Source organism: Lolium perenne, unplaced genomic scaffold (assembly GCF_019359855.2).
Source record: "Lolium perenne isolate Kyuss_39 unplaced genomic scaffold, Kyuss_2.0 unplaced91, whole genome shotgun sequence".
NCBI classification, from domain to species: Eukaryota; Viridiplantae; Streptophyta; class Magnoliopsida; order Poales; family Poaceae; genus Lolium; species Lolium perenne.
Window position 1 is genome coordinate 13,660 of NW_027249049.1, and position 6,341 is coordinate 20,000.

The following is a 6,341-nucleotide window of genomic DNA, read 5'->3' on the forward strand; positions in this document are numbered from 1 at the left end:
TTATTCCGATTTATCTGCATGTCCCGGGGCCGGGGGAGGAGGAGGCCGGTTCAGTGGATCCCTACGATGTGATGGCCGCAGCCGCTGAACCGGTGGAGATGAGTCTCGCGCCTCCGCGTCCACCGATGTCGGCGCTTAGCGTTATCGCCCGCGAGCATGTCAAGCTTGAGCGCCCACATGGGAACTTCAGCAACCAGATTCAACGAGGACGAGCGGAGAAGAGCAGGGCCGTGCGAGTATCACTCTGGCGATGGTGACGAAAGGGAAGGGTGGCCTAACGTGGTTGGGAGAGGCAGCGGCGGGGAGAGAGCTGCCAAGTGCCAACCACTCTAGAGCGGTGGGGAGGAGACTGGGGAGCTACAGAGTGTGGCTTGTCCAATTTTTTCCCTTTTATTCTTTTGTGAGCTGGGTCATGTCCGATTCGGGTGTGCATAGGAAACTTGCGAACGCTTGGTTAGCAAAGATGCAGCACACCGCATGACTCTAGCTGCGATTTAGTTAGCACGTAGCATGTTCTTGTAATGGAACGTTCCTTTCTAGAAAGTAAACTTGCGTACAAAAATCTGCCCAGTAACTTGATCATCCTTGAAAGAAAAAAGAAGGAAAAAACATATTAAACTAAATATGATGTATTTTTGTACATATTAAACATATATTTGCTCAATTGAAATAGTGATGATTTGGCACTATGTATATCACCACATTTATCAATATCTATCAACTGGTTCTAGCCATTATCTTGTGTTGCAAAAAATGAAACGGGTGGTTGTTCATTATTCATTTGTTGATTTCTTGTCATTTATTTATATAGATGTTTAATACATTTCCCACTATTTAAATAGATGTTAGGGGGTTACAAATCGTTTACAAGTGTGAAAGTCGGGAAACGCGCACCAAGATGCACCCCTAAATCTGTTTGCTGATCCGTTCCAGATTTTCTGTGTTATATCCTAAATTCATTCTATCGACTTAGTTTGGTAAAACTTAAAAATTATATTATCATTTATTCACCTAATTTTTTATCTTTGTTTTACAAATTGTAAATAGGTGCGAAATCCACGGGATCGTGTGTCAAGGTGCACATCCAAATCTAAAGATTTGCATATTCAGTATGATACTTTATCACGAGAATCATTTGCATCTCCTTTGATAGAATGTAAAGATATACTTATTTTGTTCAAACAACTTGTTCCAACATTCCATTCTAATTTGAATCTCATGATTCTTTGAAGTTGATACTGCACCATGTGAGCAATAGAAAGCCCCAAAAATTCCAATCATTTCCTTTGACTAATGTAGCTTGCCGCTTGATAAAGCCATTTATTTTCCTTCATGTAGCTTAGTGACCATTCTCGCGGAAGCTTACATACAATGTGGGAAGGATCGCTCCATGTAGAAACTAAAGAATGGAAGAATTTCGACAAAATAAAGAAATAAAGAAAGATCGAACTAATGATGATAAGGACCAGAAAGGTATAAGTTAGTTTCCAAATTCAGAAACAGGGTATTCTGAAGTTAGTCAAAACGTTAACCCCGCTTCTTCAGAAGTTAGATAAGAAGATAGTTTCTTATGTGTACATGTTTTTAAGGAGAAATATATATAAAAACTCCTTTTGAAGTTAGTTGAACAGGCTGCTGCCCATGAAGTTCATATTACCTTTTGCTACTCCGTTTGTAATCTTGTGTGCTTTAACCCAATTTTATTCTGCTGACTTCATTTTGTAAAACCTTAGTTCTATCGTTGTTATATAAAATATAAATCTATGCGATTTTTACGGGATCGTGCGCCAAGGCGCACATCTAAATCTAGTTTTGTTGATTGGTTTGACCAAGCAACCGCCTTACGCGGGGACGAACCGTCATGAACACACCAGCGCACACGTTTTTGTTAAGATAATAAAACGCAACAACACGCTGACAGTAGGGACACAAGTAGCGATCACCGTGGAGCAACCACAGGCTCTCAGAACACTGGGAGCTTAGAGCTCTTTAGAGATAACAAAGTACTCGTATAATTTCCTACACATGCATTTCTACGAAAATATTTGTAAAACATGCATATCAAAAATAGTAGGACAAAGATCATGTGTAACTTGCCTTTCGTTGATGAAGAATAATTATCTTGTCAACATAATTATCAATATTACTTCCTTGATAAAAATTATCCCGTCACTCTTCGTGAAATCTATCGCACGAAAAGGAAAAACAATACTATGTATAAACATACACGCATACATAACATTCCAAAACACAAATACCCAATTAATATGAAAACATGGAAATATGCATAAGAACTCCAAATAAAACATCGAATCATTCTAACAATAATAAAAATAAAATAACTACTATATTATACCATCGAGAGGAACATACGCATACAAATGCTATTTTGTTTAATTTGCTTACAATAATTAAGTTATTAAATTTGTGAGAGCAATTTTCGAAAGTACTAAGTGTTGGTTATATTAATTCCAACGTTTTTCGAGAGAACAAAATTAAAAGTGTTGACGGAATTTCAGACTATTGCCAGTCTATTCCGAAACTTTACCTCAAAATTGACTAAACGAAATTTTTCCAAAAGGAAAAATTGAGGGTTCCATAATATTCTACTCCTTCCAAGGTTTCCAAAATGATTTTATTTACGGATTTTAGCCAAGTAGAACTATAGTTATGAAGTGCTGAAGTTTTACGTACACACTGTTTTAAACTGAAACTACTAACGTGAAAACACGTTTCGCTCTGAATCAGGGTATAGCTCACCGACGGAAATTTATCAAAGAGGAAAACTAAGTGTTCCAAAGTATTCTACGTCTTCCAAGCTTTCCAGAAACATTTTATTTACGAAAATCGGCTAAGTAGAACTAAAGTTATGAGTCTCTAAAGTTTATGTACAATCTGATTGTACAAAAACGAATTTGGTTGAAACTGTCTATACATGAATGTTGACTATACTGTTCTAACTGAAAACAAATTATGTGAAAACAAGCCTTGCTAAAACTATACTGTCAGGTTCGTATTTGGATTCTGAAATTGAAGTATATGTACACTGAAATCCTGATGAAGTTACGATCTGTGGTGACCTGACGCGAGCATGCTGCTTCAGAAAAAATAAGAAGGGAAATGGAGAAACAGGTGCAGCTCACCGGCCGGACTTGATGGAAAGATTGCCGGGAACGGACGGACGAAAATGCCGGGTGCTTCTCGTAGGTAACCTCCGGCTGCGAAATCGATTGTTTATAAGACAAAGACATGAGGATGGCTAAATAAAAATAATGGTAGTAGAATAGAGGCCTGAGTCACTCTATACTCGGAGGAATCGACAAGGGCGTCGCGGTGGCCGTCGCACTCCGGCGACGAAAATTGCCCTCCGCAGGGGCAGCCTGGGGGCGTGGAGTGGTGGAGGGGTGTGATATGCGATGGGAAGGTCGGGGTAGCTTTATACACAGCGAGATGGAGTAGAGCGACGGGAGACGAACGGAGTCAGCTAAAACAGTAATGGTCTTGATGGCCACAATTGGTGGTTTTACTGTGCACTAAAACAGATGTTAATCCCCTGAATTGAACCGTGGATGGAAGAGGAGTAACTTCCGTGTTTAAAGATAGGCGTTTCTGTGTCTAGAATGTCCTATGGAGAAGGGGAAAGGTGCAGCCATGGCTTCCAGTACTTAGGTTACTGAGGTTGAAGACGATCCGGTGGCTGTGTCGATCGGCCTAGATGGGCCAGAGATGAATGCAGCCCAAGGAGGGAGTAAAGGAAAGAAAGAAAAAAACAAATAGAGGGAGGGAGGACACGGTGGTGGGCTGCCTTGTTTTTCTAGTTAGGATTTTTGATTCTATTCTATGTGAGCTCAAACAAAATATAGAAAATTCCAATAAAATAAAACTAATTATGTTGGACTTGAGGAAATGTATTTCCAGTCCTTCTTATAAATAAATAATTTATTTTTGGTAAATCAATTAACATGCACATGTATTATATTTAAATCATTTCCAACTTTATATTTGAGGATGTCATGTTATCCCCGTCTCGTAATACTTTGTTTTATTTTGGAAATGAAATAAGATTTATATAAAATGCAAATAACACCACAAATCGAATACTTCCCAGACCATTTATATATTTTGGAAATGTCATGTTATTTCCTCTCTCTTGGTAAAGTCATATTATTCCCTCTCTAAATAATTCAACATGGTTTGGACAAATATTTTAAATGACGCTCAAATCAAATGATTGGAAACAAGACAAATACACACAAGTTGGATTTGTATAAAATTTACTCAACCAAGATTTATACTTTTGGATAATCATATTAATCCGCTCGTGTATAATCTTTTGATCATGGTTGAAAAAAGTTTAAACAAGTCCTCAAAAGTTTCAATTTCCTCAGAAATTTCAACAAAGACAAGAAGTTCAATTAACATATTTTATTTTATTTAACATTCCAAATTTGGAAAATTTTGGGATGTTACAGGTGCCCTAGAAAGTCTCGCAATATTGGGAGACAACCTGGTCCCGCGGAAGGAAAAGACCACGTTACAAGCCAGCGGCTCAAAGCATCATGCGAGAGATGCTCGAGATGAAATCACCCAGAGCAGAATCGACAAAGCAAGGCGAAGACGGGCCGCTAGGGAGGAATATGACAGTGATTCTTCGGATGAGAGCCAGGAGAACGACGGCGAGCTAAGGGGGGCCGATTGTTTAAGCTACAAAATCCGCGAGGCGATGCCACCCAGAAAGTTCAAACCTACCCCTACTGACACCGCCAAATACGATGGGCAGCAGGAGCCGAGATCCTGGATAGACGACTACTTGCAGACTGTGATTCTGCACAAAGGAAATCAGATAGCAGCAATGCAATGCTTGCAGCTTTACCTGAAGGATTCAGCACGAGCTTGGTTAAGAGGCCTGCCGAAGGGTTCCATCAAATCATGGGACGACCTAGTAGACGCTTTCGTTGCCAATTTCCAAGCAACATACAAAAGGCCCGTCGGGATTGAAAAATTACGGCATTGCCAGCAAAAGCAGAAGGAATCGATGCGCGCATACATCGGGAGATTCACCAAGCTCTTAAACGCTGCCGAAGATGTTTCTGTCGACAGAGCAATCGATGCCTTCAGCGATGACATCCGACGTGAAAGCTACATAGAGGAACTCGAGCGCAAAAAGCCAAAAACCATAACCAAGTTAATGGAAATCACCAACAGCTGGGCTGATGGCGAGGACAACGTACGAAAGCCGCGACAGCGCAGTGACGACGAATTCGACGACCAGCCGAAGCATGACTCGGGTGGACGAAGGGATCGCCACAAGAAAAGGAAAAAACCGCAGTTACGACGATAGTAACCTGGTAGCCGCAGGATACTCTGATCGGCAGAACGATCGGTACGACGACAGACGAGAGGATCGACATGACGGCAATCGGAACAACTCTAGTAACCGCGGCAACTACAAACCTTGACCACAGAGGACTCCCGAGCTACCCTTCGCCGAACAGATCAACGCTCCTTGCTACTTGCACTCGTATGTCGATTCTAAAAACAACAAAACGAAGTCAAGCCACCTGCTCAGAGATTGTAGGCAGTTCATTGACATGCAGAAACTCATCCAGCAGCAGCAACAGCCGCCACCGCCACCACCACCACCACCACCGCAGCACCAGGTCCAGCAGGCTCAGCCTCACCAACCCAATGAGGCGTTTCCACCACCACGTGGGCAGATGAGCATGATCCACAGGACAGGTGTTTCAAGAAGAGAAATGAAGAAGCTCACCCGAGAAATCAATCTGGCAGAAAGTATCATGGCGAACATCCATGAGTATGTCGAGTGGTCGTCTCAGAACATTACGTTCAGCCGAGTAGATCACCCGATGCCCATACCAAAACCAGGACACGCTGCCTTAGTAGTCCAGGCACAAATCAGGGGGTTCAAGATGAGCAAAGTCTTCATGGATGGTGGAAGCGGACTAAACCTGATATTCGTCGACACAATCAAAAGTATGGGGATCACCATGAGAATGCTAGAAGAAACAGACACCTGTTTTCATGGGATTCTCCCCACTACACCGGCGTACTCTCTTGGCAAAGTTTACCTGAACGTCGTCTTTGGCAAACCCGGCAACTTCAGGAAGGAAAAGATCGAGTTTGAAGTCGTAAACTGGGAATCACAGTATCACGCTATACTTGGAAGACCAGCTTATGCCAAGTTCATGGCTGTACCGCACTACGCATACCTCAAGCTGAAAATGCCTGGGAGCAACGGAACAAACATAACAGTCTATGGAAGTTTCTCACGCTCGGACAATTGTGATCGTGACTTTCAGAGGATTGCTGCAAAGTTTGGG

General features: G+C 41.7%; 1 long non-coding RNA gene across 1 annotated transcript; it reads right to left on the reverse strand.

Annotated features, from left to right (window-relative positions):
• Positions 1-1,864: 1,864 nt before the first annotated feature.
• Positions 1,865-3,683, reverse strand: LOC127325950 (uncharacterized). The gene is made up of 3 exons (XR_007867468.2): positions 3,308-3,683; positions 3,144-3,218; positions 1,865-2,185 (listed from the first exon to the last, which is right to left on the reverse strand). It is a non-coding gene; the product is annotated as an uncharacterized lncRNA (long non-coding RNA).
• Positions 3,684-6,341: the final 2,658 nt, after the last annotated feature.